Consider the following 15,510-nt stretch of genomic DNA (forward strand, 5'->3'; position numbering starts at 1 on the left):
TAAATATGCAAACGCTATGTGACTTACCTACGATCTTACCACGGAAACATCAACTGGATCAAAGCAATGGAATTTTTGGACCCCCTCCCTCTCGATTTGAAATGGCTTGTTTTTTTTTTTTTTTCTTGATCTCTTATATATTTTTTTTCTTTTCTTTTTGCGCTCTCTTTTCTCTCTCTTTTGTTTTGGGAATTTTTTTTCCTCTTTATTCTCTTTTGTTTTGGGAATTTTTTTTCCTCTTCCATTTTTTTCCAAGCCCAACAATTGATGATCATTGAGAGGGGGATTTAGAAAAAGTATCACTTACCTTCTTCGGACCATCATTTGGGTGGTAACTGCCAATAAAAGAAAACATTGGCCCACCCAGCTCACCTACACATGACTGTCCTGTCTGCCTGTCTGTTCCAAGTGACTGTCTGGCTGTCAGGTTCCGCCGGATTCCGAGTGAGCAGCTTGTGATGTCATAGAGGGCAGATTGTGATGTCACACAAAGGGTCCTGCCACATGAATGCCTGTCCATCTGACTGTCTACTACTACTGCTGCTGAATGGGCTCAAAACAGGAAAGCCGTCATTGCACCTGATTGTGCAAGATTCCTCCTTCTCCTCTGCAGCAGCTAGCTGATTGATTTACTCAGCAGCAGTTCGTCAGGGACACAGGCATGCGGCAGCAAAGAGCGAGGAGACAGCTGGCTGCTGCTGCTTGCCTGTTGGTCGTCTGCCTAGTGGGTGTGTGTCTGTTGACGCGACGTCAACAGACGGGGCGGAGCACATGCAAATTTGGCCTCCTACCCAGCTGAGGCACCCTGCCCGCCCGCCGACGACCTAATCACAAAATCAGTTGGATGGCTACTCGTCCTCCGGTCCCTGTCCAGCACTTCAAGTCCTATTCATACCTGCCGTACAGCCTGGTATCTTTCAGACTGCAACGTCAAAGAAGTGATGTGTGTGTGTTAGATGTGTCCGTGGTGCTGATCTCTTCTCCACCAGTGTTGGTGGCCGAATTCCGGTTTGCGCGCTTTGCTGGGACCCCATTCGGGTTATCGCTTCTCGGCCTTTTGGCTAAGATCAAGTGTAGTATCTGTTCTTATCAGTTTAATATCTGATACGCCCCCTATCTGGGGGCCATATATTAAATGGATTTTTAGAACAGGGAGATGGAAGAAGAGCTTGCTCTGTCCACTCCACGCATTGACCTGGTATTGCAGTACTTCCAGGACCGGTGCACCTTCCTAATCTGTTATCCAAAAAAAGACTATTTCCATTCCTGGCACTTGATTTGGAGTATCAATTGTTTGTGCACCTTTGTATTTAGAAATGCATGCATTTGCTGCTTCAAGGTTTAACCCTTGTGCATAAATACTTTCAAATCCTGCCTCAGTGTATCATTTTGTGACTATTTCTTGACTCCTTGAATTGTACTTTCTGGAATCGAGGCAGTTAATTACTTGACGTGACACTACACTTGATATCAGCATATGCGGCCTAGCCAAAAGACCGGAAGCCTGCCTAAATTAAAGGACTTATCAATCGCTGCGACCTCCCAATAAATATGCAAACGCTATGTGACTTACCTACGATCTTACCACGGAAACATCAACTGGATCAAAGCAATGGAATTTTTGGACCCCCTCCCTCTCGATTTGAAATGGCTTGTTTTTTTTTTTTTTTCTTGATCTCTTATATATTTTTTTTCTTTTCTTTTTGCGCTCTCTTTTCTCTCTCTTTTGTTTTGGGAATTTTTTTTCCTCTTTATTCTCTTTTGTTTTGGGAATTTTTTTTCCTCTTCCATTTTTTTCCAAGCCCAACAATTGATGATCATTGAGAGGGGGATTTAGAAAAAGTATCACTTACCTTCTTCGGACCATCATTTGGGTGGTAACTGCCAATAAAAGAAAACATTGGCCCACCCAGCTCACCTACACATGACTGTCCTGTCTGCCTGTCTGTTCCAAGTGACTGTCTGGCTGTCAGGTTCCGCCGGATTCCGAGTGAGCAGCTTGTGATGTCATAGAGGGCAGATTGTGATGTCACACAAAGGGTCCTGCCACATGAATGCCTGTCCATCTGACTGTCTACTACTACTGCTGCTGAATGGGCTCAAAACAGGAAAGCCGTCATTGCACCTGATTGTGCAAGATTCCTCCTTCTCCTCTGCAGCAGCTAGCTGATTGATTTACTCAGCAGCAGTTCGTCAGGGACACAGGCATGCGGCAGCAAAGAGCGAGGAGACAGCTGGCTGCTGCTGCTTGCCTGTTGGTCGTCTGCCTAGTGGGTGTGTGTCTGTTGACGCGACGTCAACAGACGGGGCGGAGCACATGCAAATTTGGCCTCCTACCCAGCTGAGGCACCCTGCCCGCCCGCCGACGACCTAATCACAAAATCAGTTGGATGGCTACTCGTCCTCCGGTCCCTGTCCAGCACTTCAAGTCCTATTCATACCTGCCGTACAGCCTGGTATCTTTCAGACTGCAACGTCAAAGAAGTGATGTGTGTGTGTTAGATGTGTCCGTGGTGCTGATCTCTTCTCCACCAGTGTTGGTGGCCGAATTCCGGTTTGCGCGCTTTGCTGGGACCCCATTCGGGTTATCGCTTCTCGGCCTTTTGGCTAAGATCAAGTGTAGTATCTGTTCTTATCAGTTTAATATCTGATACGCCCCCTATCTGGGGGCCATATATTAAATGGATTTTTAGAACAGGGAGATGGAAGAAGAGCTTGCTCTGTCCACTCCACGCATTGACCTGGTATTGCAGTACTTCCAGGACCGGTGCACCTTCCTAATCTGTTATCCAAAAAAAGACTATTTCCATTCCTGGCACTTGATTTGGAGTATCAATTGTTTGTGCACCTTTGTATTTAGAAATGCATGCATTTGCTGCTTCAAGGTTTAACCCTTGTGCATAAATACTTTCAAATCCTGCCTCAGTGTATCATTTTGTGACTATTTCTTGACTCCTTGAATTGTACTTTCTGGAATCGAGGCAGTTAATTACTTGACGTGACACTACACTTGATATCAGCATATGCGGCCTAGCCAAAAGACCGGAAGCCTGCCTAAATTAAAGGACTTATCAATCGCTGCGACCTCCCAATAAATATGCAAACGCTATGTGACTTACCTACGATCTTACCACGGAAACATCAACTGGATCAAAGCAATGGAATTTTTGGACCCCCTCCCTCTCGATTTGAAATGGCTTGTTTTTTTTTTTTTTTCTTGATCTCTTATATATTTTTTTTCTTTTCTTTTTGCGCTCTCTTTTCTCTCTCTTTTGTTTTGGGAATTTTTTTTCCTCTTTATTCTCTTTTGTTTTGGGAATTTTTTTTCCTCTTCCATTTTTTTCCAAGCCCAACAATTGATGATCATTGAGAGGGGGATTTAGAAAAAGTATCACTTACCTTCTTCGGACCATCATTTGGGTGGTAACTGCCAATAAAAGAAAACATTGGCCCACCCAGCTCACCTACACATGACTGTCCTGTCTGCCTGTCTGTTCCAAGTGACTGTCTGGCTGTCAGGTTCCGCCGGATTCCGAGTGAGCAGCTTGTGATGTCATAGAGGGCAGATTGTGATGTCACACAAAGGGTCCTGCCACATGAATGCCTGTCCATCTGACTGTCTACTACTACTGCTGCTGAATGGGCTCAAAACAGGAAAGCCGTCATTGCACCTGATTGTGCAAGATTCCTCCTTCTCCTCTGCAGCAGCTAGCTGATTGATTTACTCAGCAGCAGTTCGTCAGGGACACAGGCATGCGGCAGCAAAGAGCGAGGAGACAGCTGGCTGCTGCTGCTTGCCTGTTGGTCGTCTGCCTAGTGGGTGTGTGTCTGTTGACGCGACGTCAACAGACGGGGCGGAGCACATGCAAATTTGGCCTCCTACCCAGCTGAGGCACCCTGCCCGCCCGCCGACGACCTAATCACAAAATCAGTTGGATGGCTACTCGTCCTCCGGTCCCTGTCCAGCACTTCAAGTCCTATTCATACCTGCCGTACAGCCTGGTATCTTTCAGACTGCAACGTCAAAGAAGTGATGTGTGTGTGTTAGATGTGTCCGTGGTGCTGATCTCTTCTCCACCAGTGTTGGTGGCCGAATTCCGGTTTGCGCGCTTTGCTGGGACCCCATTCGGGTTATCGCTTCTCGGCCTTTTGGCTAAGATCAAGTGTAGTATCTGTTCTTATCAGTTTAATATCTGATACGCCCCCTATCTGGGGGCCATATATTAAATGGATTTTTAGAACAGGGAGATGGAAGAAGAGCTTGCTCTGTCCACTCCACGCATTGACCTGGTATTGCAGTACTTCCAGGACCGGTGCACCTTCCTAATCTGTTATCCAAAAAAAGACTATTTCCATTCCTGGCACTTGATTTGGAGTATCAATTGTTTGTGCACCTTTGTATTTAGAAATGCATGCATTTGCTGCTTCAAGGTTTAACCCTTGTGCATAAATACTTTCAAATCCTGCCTCAGTGTATCATTTTGTGACTATTTCTTGACTCCTTGAATTGTACTTTCTGGAATCGAGGCAGTTAATTACTTGACGTGACACTACACTTGATATCAGCATATGCGGCCTAGCCAAAAGACCGGAAGCCTGCCTAAATTAAAGGACTTATCAATCGCTGCGACCTCCCAATAAATATGCAAACGCTATGTGACTTACCTACGATCTTACCACGGAAACATCAACTGGATCAAAGCAATGGAATTTTTGGACCCCCTCCCTCTCGATTTGAAATGGCTTGTTTTTTTTTTTTTTTCTTGATCTCTTATATATTTTTTTTCTTTTCTTTTTGCGCTCTCTTTTCTCTCTCTTTTGTTTTGGGAATTTTTTTTCCTCTTTATTCTCTTTTGTTTTGGGAATTTTTTTTCCTCTTCCATTTTTTTCCAAGCCCAACAATTGATGATCATTGAGAGGGGGATTTAGAAAAAGTATCACTTACCTTCTTCGGACCATCATTTGGGTGGTAACTGCCAATAAAAGAAAACATTGGCCCACCCAGCTCACCTACACATGACTGTCCTGTCTGCCTGTCTGTTCCAAGTGACTGTCTGGCTGTCAGGTTCCGCCGGATTCCGAGTGAGCAGCTTGTGATGTCATAGAGGGCAGATTGTGATGTCACACAAAGGGTCCTGCCACATGAATGCCTGTCCATCTGACTGTCTACTACTACTGCTGCTGAATGGGCTCAAAACAGGAAAGCCGTCATTGCACCTGATTGTGCAAGATTCCTCCTTCTCCTCTGCAGCAGCTAGCTGATTGATTTACTCAGCAGCAGTTCGTCAGGGACACAGGCATGCGGCAGCAAAGAGCGAGGAGACAGCTGGCTGCTGCTGCTTGCCTGTTGGTCGTCTGCCTAGTGGGTGTGTGTCTGTTGACGCGACGTCAACAGACGGGGCGGAGCACATGCAAATTTGGCCTCCTACCCAGCTGAGGCACCCTGCCCGCCCGCCGACGACCTAATCACAAAATCAGTTGGATGGCTACTCGTCCTCCGGTCCCTGTCCAGCACTTCAAGTCCTATTCATACCTGCCGTACAGCCTGGTATCTTTCAGACTGCAACGTCAAAGAAGTGATGTGTGTGTGTTAGATGTGTCCGTGGTGCTGATCTCTTCTCCACCAGTGTTGGTGGCCGAATTCCGGTTTGCGCGCTTTGCTGGGACCCCATTCGGGTTATCGCTTCTCGGCCTTTTGGCTAAGATCAAGTGTAGTATCTGTTCTTATCAGTTTAATATCTGATACGCCCCCTATCTGGGGGCCATATATTAAATGGATTTTTAGAACAGGGAGATGGAAGAAGAGCTTGCTCTGTCCACTCCACGCATTGACCTGGTATTGCAGTACTTCCAGGACCGGTGCACCTTCCTAATCTGTTATCCAAAAAAAGACTATTTCCATTCCTGGCACTTGATTTGGAGTATCAATTGTTTGTGCACCTTTGTATTTAGAAATGCATGCATTTGCTGCTTCAAGGTTTAACCCTTGTGCATAAATACTTTCAAATCCTGCCTCAGTGTATCATTTTGTGACTATTTCTTGACTCCTTGAATTGTACTTTCTGGAATCGAGGCAGTTAATTACTTGACGTGACACTACACTTGATATCAGCATATGCGGCCTAGCCAAAAGACCGGAAGCCTGCCTAAATTAAAGGACTTATCAATCGCTGCGACCTCCCAATAAATATGCAAACGCTATGTGACTTACCTACGATCTTACCACGGAAACATCAACTGGATCAAAGCAATGGAATTTTTGGACCCCCTCCCTCTCGATTTGAAATGGCTTGTTTTTTTTTTTTTTTCTTGATCTCTTATATATTTTTTTTCTTTTCTTTTTGCGCTCTCTTTTCTCTCTCTTTTGTTTTGGGAATTTTTTTTCCTCTTTATTCTCTTTTGTTTTGGGAATTTTTTTTCCTCTTCCATTTTTTTCCAAGCCCAACAATTGATGATCATTGAGAGGGGGATTTAGAAAAAGTATCACTTACCTTCTTCGGACCATCATTTGGGTGGTAACTGCCAATAAAAGAAAACATTGGCCCACCCAGCTCACCTACACATGACTGTCCTGTCTGCCTGTCTGTTCCAAGTGACTGTCTGGCTGTCAGGTTCCGCCGGATTCCGAGTGAGCAGCTTGTGATGTCATAGAGGGCAGATTGTGATGTCACACAAAGGGTCCTGCCACATGAATGCCTGTCCATCTGACTGTCTACTACTACTGCTGCTGAATGGGCTCAAAACAGGAAAGCCGTCATTGCACCTGATTGTGCAAGATTCCTCCTTCTCCTCTGCAGCAGCTAGCTGATTGATTTACTCAGCAGCAGTTCGTCAGGGACACAGGCATGCGGCAGCAAAGAGCGAGGAGACAGCTGGCTGCTGCTGCTTGCCTGTTGGTCGTCTGCCTAGTGGGTGTGTGTCTGTTGACGCGACGTCAACAGACGGGGCGGAGCACATGCAAATTTGGCCTCCTACCCAGCTGAGGCACCCTGCCCGCCCGCCGACGACCTAATCACAAAATCAGTTGGATGGCTACTCGTCCTCCGGTCCCTGTCCAGCACTTCAAGTCCTATTCATACCTGCCGTACAGCCTGGTATCTTTCAGACTGCAACGTCAAAGAAGTGATGTGTGTGTGTTAGATGTGTCCGTGGTGCTGATCTCTTCTCCACCAGTGTTGGTGGCCGAATTCCGGTTTGCGCGCTTTGCTGGGACCCCATTCGGGTTATCGCTTCTCGGCCTTTTGGCTAAGATCAAGTGTAGTATCTGTTCTTATCAGTTTAATATCTGATACGCCCCCTATCTGGGGGCCATATATTAAATGGATTTTTAGAACAGGGAGATGGAAGAAGAGCTTGCTCTGTCCACTCCACGCATTGACCTGGTATTGCAGTACTTCCAGGACCGGTGCACCTTCCTAATCTGTTATCCAAAAAAAGACTATTTCCATTCCTGGCACTTGATTTGGAGTATCAATTGTTTGTGCACCTTTGTATTTAGAAATGCATGCATTTGCTGCTTCAAGGTTTAACCCTTGTGCATAAATACTTTCAAATCCTGCCTCAGTGTATCATTTTGTGACTATTTCTTGACTCCTTGAATTGTACTTTCTGGAATCGAGGCAGTTAATTACTTGACGTGACACTACACTTGATATCAGCATATGCGGCCTAGCCAAAAGACCGGAAGCCTGCCTAAATTAAAGGACTTATCAATCGCTGCGACCTCCCAATAAATATGCAAACGCTATGTGACTTACCTACGATCTTACCACGGAAACATCAACTGGATCAAAGCAATGGAATTTTTGGACCCCCTCCCTCTCGATTTGAAATGGCTTGTTTTTTTTTTTTTTTCTTGATCTCTTATATATTTTTTTTCTTTTCTTTTTGCGCTCTCTTTTCTCTCTCTTTTGTTTTGGGAATTTTTTTTCCTCTTTATTCTCTTTTGTTTTGGGAATTTTTTTTCCTCTTCCATTTTTTTCCAAGCCCAACAATTGATGATCATTGAGAGGGGGATTTAGAAAAAGTATCACTTACCTTCTTCGGACCATCATTTGGGTGGTAACTGCCAATAAAAGAAAACATTGGCCCACCCAGCTCACCTACACATGACTGTCCTGTCTGCCTGTCTGTTCCAAGTGACTGTCTGGCTGTCAGGTTCCGCCGGATTCCGAGTGAGCAGCTTGTGATGTCATAGAGGGCAGATTGTGATGTCACACAAAGGGTCCTGCCACATGAATGCCTGTCCATCTGACTGTCTACTACTACTGCTGCTGAATGGGCTCAAAACAGGAAAGCCGTCATTGCACCTGATTGTGCAAGATTCCTCCTTCTCCTCTGCAGCAGCTAGCTGATTGATTTACTCAGCAGCAGTTCGTCAGGGACACAGGCATGCGGCAGCAAAGAGCGAGGAGACAGCTGGCTGCTGCTGCTTGCCTGTTGGTCGTCTGCCTAGTGGGTGTGTGTCTGTTGACGCGACGTCAACAGACGGGGCGGAGCACATGCAAATTTGGCCTCCTACCCAGCTGAGGCACCCTGCCCGCCCGCCGACGACCTAATCACAAAATCAGTTGGATGGCTACTCGTCCTCCGGTCCCTGTCCAGCACTTCAAGTCCTATTCATACCTGCCGTACAGCCTGGTATCTTTCAGACTGCAACGTCAAAGAAGTGATGTGTGTGTGTTAGATGTGTCCGTGGTGCTGATCTCTTCTCCACCAGTGTTGGTGGCCGAATTCCGGTTTGCGCGCTTTGCTGGGACCCCATTCGGGTTATCGCTTCTCGGCCTTTTGGCTAAGATCAAGTGTAGTATCTGTTCTTATCAGTTTAATATCTGATACGCCCCCTATCTGGGGGCCATATATTAAATGGATTTTTAGAACAGGGAGATGGAAGAAGAGCTTGCTCTGTCCACTCCACGCATTGACCTGGTATTGCAGTACTTCCAGGACCGGTGCACCTTCCTAATCTGTTATCCAAAAAAAGACTATTTCCATTCCTGGCACTTGATTTGGAGTATCAATTGTTTGTGCACCTTTGTATTTAGAAATGCATGCATTTGCTGCTTCAAGGTTTAACCCTTGTGCATAAATACTTTCAAATCCTGCCTCAGTGTATCATTTTGTGACTATTTCTTGACTCCTTGAATTGTACTTTCTGGAATCGAGGCAGTTAATTACTTGACGTGACACTACACTTGATATCAGCATATGCGGCCTAGCCAAAAGACCGGAAGCCTGCCTAAATTAAAGGACTTATCAATCGCTGCGACCTCCCAATAAATATGCAAACGCTATGTGACTTACCTACGATCTTACCACGGAAACATCAACTGGATCAAAGCAATGGAATTTTTGGACCCCCTCCCTCTCGATTTGAAATGGCTTGTTTTTTTTTTTTTTTCTTGATCTCTTATATATTTTTTTTCTTTTCTTTTTGCGCTCTCTTTTCTCTCTCTTTTGTTTTGGGAATTTTTTTTCCTCTTTATTCTCTTTTGTTTTGGGAATTTTTTTTCCTCTTCCATTTTTTTCCAAGCCCAACAATTGATGATCATTGAGAGGGGGATTTAGAAAAAGTATCACTTACCTTCTTCGGACCATCATTTGGGTGGTAACTGCCAATAAAAGAAAACATTGGCCCACCCAGCTCACCTACACATGACTGTCCTGTCTGCCTGTCTGTTCCAAGTGACTGTCTGGCTGTCAGGTTCCGCCGGATTCCGAGTGAGCAGCTTGTGATGTCATAGAGGGCAGATTGTGATGTCACACAAAGGGTCCTGCCACATGAATGCCTGTCCATCTGACTGTCTACTACTACTGCTGCTGAATGGGCTCAAAACAGGAAAGCCGTCATTGCACCTGATTGTGCAAGATTCCTCCTTCTCCTCTGCAGCAGCTAGCTGATTGATTTACTCAGCAGCAGTTCGTCAGGGACACAGGCATGCGGCAGCAAAGAGCGAGGAGACAGCTGGCTGCTGCTGCTTGCCTGTTGGTCGTCTGCCTAGTGGGTGTGTGTCTGTTGACGCGACGTCAACAGACGGGGCGGAGCACATGCAAATTTGGCCTCCTACCCAGCTGAGGCACCCTGCCCGCCCGCCGACGACCTAATCACAAAATCAGTTGGATGGCTACTCGTCCTCCGGTCCCTGTCCAGCACTTCAAGTCCTATTCATACCTGCCGTACAGCCTGGTATCTTTCAGACTGCAACGTCAAAGAAGTGATGTGTGTGTGTTAGATGTGTCCGTGGTGCTGATCTCTTCTCCACCAGTGTTGGTGGCCGAATTCCGGTTTGCGCGCTTTGCTGGGACCCCATTCGGGTTATCGCTTCTCGGCCTTTTGGCTAAGATCAAGTGTAGTATCTGTTCTTATCAGTTTAATATCTGATACGCCCCCTATCTGGGGGCCATATATTAAATGGATTTTTAGAACAGGGAGATGGAAGAAGAGCTTGCTCTGTCCACTCCACGCATTGACCTGGTATTGCAGTACTTCCAGGACCGGTGCACCTTCCTAATCTGTTATCCAAAAAAAGACTATTTCCATTCCTGGCACTTGATTTGGAGTATCAATTGTTTGTGCACCTTTGTATTTAGAAATGCATGCATTTGCTGCTTCAAGGTTTAACCCTTGTGCATAAATACTTTCAAATCCTGCCTCAGTGTATCATTTTGTGACTATTTCTTGACTCCTTGAATTGTACTTTCTGGAATCGAGGCAGTTAATTACTTGACGTGACACTACACTTGATATCAGCATATGCGGCCTAGCCAAAAGACCGGAAGCCTGCCTAAATTAAAGGACTTATCAATCGCTGCGACCTCCCAATAAATATGCAAACGCTATGTGACTTACCTACGATCTTACCACGGAAACATCAACTGGATCAAAGCAATGGAATTTTTGGACCCCCTCCCTCTCGATTTGAAATGGCTTGTTTTTTTTTTTTTTTCTTGATCTCTTATATATTTTTTTTCTTTTCTTTTTGCGCTCTCTTTTCTCTCTCTTTTGTTTTGGGAATTTTTTTTCCTCTTTATTCTCTTTTGTTTTGGGAATTTTTTTTCCTCTTCCATTTTTTTCCAAGCCCAACAATTGATGATCATTGAGAGGGGGATTTAGAAAAAGTATCACTTACCTTCTTCGGACCATCATTTGGGTGGTAACTGCCAATAAAAGAAAACATTGGCCCACCCAGCTCACCTACACATGACTGTCCTGTCTGCCTGTCTGTTCCAAGTGACTGTCTGGCTGTCAGGTTCCGCCGGATTCCGAGTGAGCAGCTTGTGATGTCATAGAGGGCAGATTGTGATGTCACACAAAGGGTCCTGCCACATGAATGCCTGTCCATCTGACTGTCTACTACTACTGCTGCTGAATGGGCTCAAAACAGGAAAGCCGTCATTGCACCTGATTGTGCAAGATTCCTCCTTCTCCTCTGCAGCAGCTAGCTGATTGATTTACTCAGCAGCAGTTCGTCAGGGACACAGGCATGCGGCAGCAAAGAGCGAGGAGACAGCTGGCTGCTGCTGCTTGCCTGTTGGTCGTCTGCCTAGTGGGTGTGTGTCTGTTGACGCGACGTCAACAGACGGGGCGGAGCACATGCAAATTTGGCCTCCTACCCAGCTGAGGCACCCTGCCCGCCCGCCGACGACCTAATCACAAAATCAGTTGGATGGCTACTCGTCCTCCGGTCCCTGTCCAGCACTTCAAGTCCTATTCATACCTGCCGTACAGCCTGGTATCTTTCAGACTGCAACGTCAAAGAAGTGATGTGTGTGTGTTAGATGTGTCCGTGGTGCTGATCTCTTCTCCACCAGTGTTGGTGGCCGAATTCCGGTTTGCGCGCTTTGCTGGGACCCCATTCGGGTTATCGCTTCTCGGCCTTTTGGCTAAGATCAAGTGTAGTATCTGTTCTTATCAGTTTAATATCTGATACGCCCCCTATCTGGGGGCCATATATTAAATGGATTTTTAGAACAGGGAGATGGAAGAAGAGCTTGCTCTGTCCACTCCACGCATTGACCTGGTATTGCAGTACTTCCAGGACCGGTGCACCTTCCTAATCTGTTATCCAAAAAAAGACTATTTCCATTCCTGGCACTTGATTTGGAGTATCAATTGTTTGTGCACCTTTGTATTTAGAAATGCATGCATTTGCTGCTTCAAGGTTTAACCCTTGTGCATAAATACTTTCAAATCCTGCCTCAGTGTATCATTTTGTGACTATTTCTTGACTCCTTGAATTGTACTTTCTGGAATCGAGGCAGTTAATTACTTGACGTGACACTACACTTGATATCAGCATATGCGGCCTAGCCAAAAGACCGGAAGCCTGCCTAAATTAAAGGACTTATCAATCGCTGCGACCTCCCAATAAATATGCAAACGCTATGTGACTTACCTACGATCTTACCACGGAAACATCAACTGGATCAAAGCAATGGAATTTTTGGACCCCCTCCCTCTCGATTTGAAATGGCTTGTTTTTTTTTTTTTTTCTTGATCTCTTATATATTTTTTTTCTTTTCTTTTTGCGCTCTCTTTTCTCTCTCTTTTGTTTTGGGAATTTTTTTTCCTCTTTATTCTCTTTTGTTTTGGGAATTTTTTTTCCTCTTCCATTTTTTTCCAAGCCCAACAATTGATGATCATTGAGAGGGGGATTTAGAAAAAGTATCACTTACCTTCTTCGGACCATCATTTGGGTGGTAACTGCCAATAAAAGAAAACATTGGCCCACCCAGCTCACCTACACATGACTGTCCTGTCTGCCTGTCTGTTCCAAGTGACTGTCTGGCTGTCAGGTTCCGCCGGATTCCGAGTGAGCAGCTTGTGATGTCATAGAGGGCAGATTGTGATGTCACACAAAGGGTCCTGCCACATGAATGCCTGTCCATCTGACTGTCTACTACTACTGCTGCTGAATGGGCTCAAAACAGGAAAGCCGTCATTGCACCTGATTGTGCAAGATTCCTCCTTCTCCTCTGCAGCAGCTAGCTGATTGATTTACTCAGCAGCAGTTCGTCAGGGACACAGGCATGCGGCAGCAAAGAGCGAGGAGACAGCTGGCTGCTGCTGCTTGCCTGTTGGTCGTCTGCCTAGTGGGTGTGTGTCTGTTGACGCGACGTCAACAGACGGGGCGGAGCACATGCAAATTTGGCCTCCTACCCAGCTGAGGCACCCTGCCCGCCCGCCGACGACCTAATCACAAAATCAGTTGGATGGCTACTCGTCCTCCGGTCCCTGTCCAGCACTTCAAGTCCTATTCATACCTGCCGTACAGCCTGGTATCTTTCAGACTGCAACGTCAAAGAAGTGATGTGTGTGTGTTAGATGTGTCCGTGGTGCTGATCTCTTCTCCACCAGTGTTGGTGGCCGAATTCCGGTTTGCGCGCTTTGCTGGGACCCCATTCGGGTTATCGCTTCTCGGCCTTTTGGCTAAGATCAAGTGTAGTATCTGTTCTTATCAGTTTAATATCTGATACGCCCCCTATCTGGGGGCCATATATTAAATGGATTTTTAGAACAGGGAGATGGAAGAAGAGCTTGCTCTGTCCACTCCACGCATTGACCTGGTATTGCAGTACTTCCAGGACCGGTGCACCTTCCTAATCTGTTATCCAAAAAAAGACTATTTCCATTCCTGGCACTTGATTTGGAGTATCAATTGTTTGTGCACCTTTGTATTTAGAAATGCATGCATTTGCTGCTTCAAGGTTTAACCCTTGTGCATAAATACTTTCAAATCCTGCCTCAGTGTATCATTTTGTGACTATTTCTTGACTCCTTGAATTGTACTTTCTGGAATCGAGGCAGTTAATTACTTGACGTGACACTACACTTGATATCAGCATATGCGGCCTAGCCAAAAGACCGGAAGCCTGCCTAAATTAAAGGACTTATCAATCGCTGCGACCTCCCAATAAATATGCAAACGCTATGTGACTTACCTACGATCTTACCACGGAAACATCAACTGGATCAAAGCAATGGAATTTTTGGACCCCCTCCCTCTCGATTTGAAATGGCTTGTTTTTTTTTTTTTTTCTTGATCTCTTATATATTTTTTTTCTTTTCTTTTTGCGCTCTCTTTTCTCTCTCTTTTGTTTTGGGAATTTTTTTTCCTCTTTATTCTCTTTTGTTTTGGGAATTTTTTTTCCTCTTCCATTTTTTTCCAAGCCCAACAATTGATGATCATTGAGAGGGGGATTTAGAAAAAGTATCACTTACCTTCTTCGGACCATCATTTGGGTGGTAACTGCCAATAAAAGAAAACATTGGCCCACCCAGCTCACCTACACATGACTGTCCTGTCTGCCTGTCTGTTCCAAGTGACTGTCTGGCTGTCAGGTTCCGCCGGATTCCGAGTGAGCAGCTTGTGATGTCATAGAGGGCAGATTGTGATGTCACACAAAGGGTCCTGCCACATGAATGCCTGTCCATCTGACTGTCTACTACTACTGCTGCTGAATGGGCTCAAAACAGGAAAGCCGTCATTGCACCTGATTGTGCAAGATTCCTCCTTCTCCTCTGCAGCAGCTAGCTGATTGATTTACTCAGCAGCAGTTCGTCAGGGACACAGGCATGCGGCAGCAAAGAGCGAGGAGACAGCTGGCTGCTGCTGCTTGCCTGTTGGTCGTCTGCCTAGTGGGTGTGTGTCTGTTGACGCGACGTCAACAGACGGGGCGGAGCACATGCAAATTTGGCCTCCTACCCAGCTGAGGCACCCTGCCCGCCCGCCGACGACCTAATCACAAAATCAGTTGGATGGCTACTCGTCCTCCGGTCCCTGTCCAGCACTTCAAGTCCTATTCATACCTGCCGTACAGCCTGGTATCTTTCAGACTGCAACGTCAAAGAAGTGATGTGTGTGTGTTAGATGTGTCCGTGGTGCTGATCTCTTCTCCACCAGTGTTGGTGGCCGAATTCCGGTTTGCGCGCTTTGCTGGGACCCCATTCGGGTTATCGCTTCTCGGCCTTTTGGCTAAGATCAAGTGTAGTATCTGTTCTTATCAGTTTAATATCTGATACGCCCCCTATCTGGGGGCCATATATTAAATGGATTTTTAGAACAGGGAGATGGAAGAAGAGCTTGCTCTGTCCACTCCACGCATTGACCTGGTATTGCAGTACTTCCAGGACCGGTGCACCTTCCTAATCTGTTATCCAAAAAAAGACTATTTCCATTCCTGGCACTTGATTTGGAGTATCAATTGTTTGTGCACCTTTGTATTTAGAAATGCATGCATTTGCTGCTTCAAGGTTTAACCCTTGTGCATAAATACTTTCAAATCCTGCCTCAGTGTATCATTTTGTGACTATTTCTTGACTCCTTGAATTGTACTTTCTGGAATCGAGGCAGTTAATTACTTGACGTGACACTACACTTGATATCAGCATATGCGGCCTAGCCAAAAGACCGGAAGCCTGCCTAAATTAAAGGACTTATCAATCGCTGCGACCTCCCAATAAATATGCAAACGCTATGTGACTTACCTACGATCTTACCACGGAAACAT

At 45.8% G+C, this 15,510-nt stretch overlaps 10 non-coding genes across 10 annotated transcripts; all 10 read left to right on the forward strand.

The window, feature by feature from the left end:
• Positions 1-1,041: 1,041 nt before the first annotated feature.
• LOC146056284 (U2 spliceosomal RNA) lies at positions 1,042-1,232 on the forward strand. Its single transcript, XR_014469104.1, has one exon. It is a non-coding gene; the product is annotated as a U2 spliceosomal RNA (small nuclear RNA).
• A 1,355-nt stretch (positions 1,233-2,587) lies between these two features.
• On the forward strand, positions 2,588-2,778 carry LOC146056296 (U2 spliceosomal RNA). Its single transcript, XR_014469115.1, has one exon. It is a non-coding gene; the product is annotated as a U2 spliceosomal RNA (small nuclear RNA).
• A 1,355-nt stretch (positions 2,779-4,133) lies between these two features.
• Positions 4,134-4,324, forward strand: LOC146056304 (U2 spliceosomal RNA). Its single transcript, XR_014469120.1, has one exon. It is a non-coding gene; the product is annotated as a U2 spliceosomal RNA (small nuclear RNA).
• Positions 4,325-5,679: 1,355 nt separating this feature from the next.
• On the forward strand, positions 5,680-5,870 carry LOC146056305 (U2 spliceosomal RNA). The gene has a single exon (XR_014469121.1). It is a non-coding gene; the product is annotated as a U2 spliceosomal RNA (small nuclear RNA).
• A 1,355-nt stretch (positions 5,871-7,225) lies between these two features.
• Positions 7,226-7,416, forward strand: LOC146056306 (U2 spliceosomal RNA). Its single transcript, XR_014469122.1, has one exon. It is a non-coding gene; the product is annotated as a U2 spliceosomal RNA (small nuclear RNA).
• A 1,355-nt stretch (positions 7,417-8,771) lies between these two features.
• On the forward strand, positions 8,772-8,962 carry LOC146056285 (U2 spliceosomal RNA). Its single transcript, XR_014469105.1, has one exon. It is a non-coding gene; the product is annotated as a U2 spliceosomal RNA (small nuclear RNA).
• A 1,355-nt stretch (positions 8,963-10,317) lies between these two features.
• On the forward strand, positions 10,318-10,508 carry LOC146056286 (U2 spliceosomal RNA). The gene has a single exon (XR_014469106.1). It is a non-coding gene; the product is annotated as a U2 spliceosomal RNA (small nuclear RNA).
• Positions 10,509-11,863: 1,355 nt separating this feature from the next.
• Positions 11,864-12,054, forward strand: LOC146056288 (U2 spliceosomal RNA). Its single transcript, XR_014469107.1, has one exon. It is a non-coding gene; the product is annotated as a U2 spliceosomal RNA (small nuclear RNA).
• A 1,355-nt stretch (positions 12,055-13,409) lies between these two features.
• Positions 13,410-13,600, forward strand: LOC146056289 (U2 spliceosomal RNA). Its single transcript, XR_014469108.1, has one exon. It is a non-coding gene; the product is annotated as a U2 spliceosomal RNA (small nuclear RNA).
• Positions 13,601-14,955: 1,355 nt separating this feature from the next.
• Positions 14,956-15,146, forward strand: LOC146056290 (U2 spliceosomal RNA). Its single transcript, XR_014469109.1, has one exon. It is a non-coding gene; the product is annotated as a U2 spliceosomal RNA (small nuclear RNA).
• Positions 15,147-15,510: the final 364 nt, after the last annotated feature.

The sequence above is a fragment of the Crinia signifera genome, unplaced genomic scaffold (genome assembly GCF_055691185.1).
Source record: "Crinia signifera unplaced genomic scaffold, ASM5569118v1 HAP2_SCAFFOLD_784, whole genome shotgun sequence".
NCBI classification, from domain to species: domain Eukaryota; kingdom Metazoa; phylum Chordata; class Amphibia; order Anura; family Myobatrachidae; genus Crinia; species Crinia signifera.